Here is a 1,927-nt window from a genome sequence, read left to right as displayed (position 1 = left end):
ATAAAACGGTTATGAGTGAGGTAGTAAATGTGGTAATTGCGAACCAAGAGAAGATTCCTGTGAATCGATTTTGTCCAAAATGTGAGATTGATATTTCAGGATATAAGTTCTCGGCCGACTTGATACTCTTCAAGCTGGGAGAATTTGATATAATCTTAGGAATGGATTGGTTAGGAGAGAATAGCGCGCAGATAAATTGTAAGACCAAGAGAGTGAATTTAAAGACGAAGAGTGGAGAGAAGGTAGTATTTAAGGGACAGAGGCAAGAGCGACTATTTCTTACAATTATTCAGGCTAAGAAGTTACTTAGAAAAGGTTGTGAGTCGTTCCTAGCATATGTAGTGGATTCAGAGAGAGGCAGCCCCAGCATGGAAGATATTCCTGTAGTTAATGAGTTCCCCGATGTGTTTCCCGACGAACTACCAGGCTTACCACCAGATCGACAAATTGAGTTCGAGATCAACCTTGCTCCAGGCACGGAACCAGTTTCAAAGGCTCCGTATAGGATGGCACCAGCAGAAATGAAAGAGTTGGCGAGCCAGCTACAAGAATTATTGGATAAGGGAGTGATACGACCAAGTACGTCGCCATGGGGAGCACCTGTTCTCTTTGTGAAGAAGAAAGATGGGAGTATGCGTCTATGCATAGATTACCGGGAGTTGAATAAAGTAACGATCAAGAACCGCTACCCGCTACCAAGGATAGATGACCTTTTTGATCAGTTAAAGGGAGCAAAATGTTTTTCGAAGATTGACTTGAGATCGGGATACCATCAATTAAAGATCAAGGAAGAAGATATTCCCAAGACCGCATTTAGGACCAGATATGGGCATTATGAATTCCTAGTAATGCCGTTTGGATTGACCAACGCCCCGGCCGCATTCATGGATCTGATGAATCGGGTATTTAAGAAGTATTTGGATAAATTTGTCGTGGTATTTATTGATGACATCCTTATTTATTCTAAATCGGAAGAAGAACATATGCAGCATCTCTGGATAGCCTTGGAGATACTCCGACAAGAGAAGTTGTATGCCAAGTTTACCAAATGTGAGTTTTGGTTAAAGGAAGTTCAATTTTTGGGGCATGTTATTGGAAATGATGGAATTAAAGTGGATCCGGCGAAGATTGATGCAGTTATGGGTTGGGAGAGGCCAAGGACTCCTACGGAAGTGCGAAGTTTTCTAGGATTGGCCGGATACTATAGAAGATTCGTCAAGGATTTCTCGAAGATCGCCACGCCATTGACCAAGTTAACCAGAAAGAATCAAAGGTTTGAATGGAGTGCAGAATGTGAAAGTAGCTTTCAAGAGTTAAAACAGAAGTTGGTAACAGCGCCGGTGTTAGTACTTCCAGATGATCAAGGGAATTTTGTAATATTCAGCGACGCTTCACATAAGGGTTTGGGTTGTGTGTTGATGCAACACAGTAAGGTAATAGCATATGCGTCAAGACAGTTGAAGCCGCACGAGTTAAAGTATCCGACGCATGACTTGGAACTAGCCGCCATAGTATTCGCACTCAAGATTTGGAGACACTATCTCTATGGAGAAAAGTGTGAAATCTACACGGATCACAAGAGTTTAAAATACATTTTTACTCAGAAAGAGCTCAATATGAGGCAGAGGAGATGGCTGGAATTGATTAAGGACTATGACTGTTCGATAAATTACCATCCTGGAAAGGCGAACGTAGTGGCCGATGCGCTGAGTCGGAAGGAAAGATTGAATGCAATGATAACATCAAAAGAGTTATCTGAAGAAATCGGAAAATTTGAATTGGAACTTTGTGCTTATGGGGAAGTCAAAGAAGTTTGTCATGCAATGACCTTTCAGCCAATACTACTGGAAAAGATAAAGAAGTATCAAGAGGAAGTAATGGAAAAAGAGAAAAATCAGTTATCTGGAGAAGAGATTAATACTAAAAG

The sequence above is a fragment of the Apium graveolens genome, chromosome 7, assembly GCF_009905375.1.
Source record: "Apium graveolens cultivar Ventura chromosome 7, ASM990537v1, whole genome shotgun sequence".
In the NCBI taxonomy this organism is placed as follows: Eukaryota; Viridiplantae; Streptophyta; class Magnoliopsida; order Apiales; family Apiaceae; genus Apium; species Apium graveolens.
Note: the sequence above shows the minus strand (reverse complement) of the source record.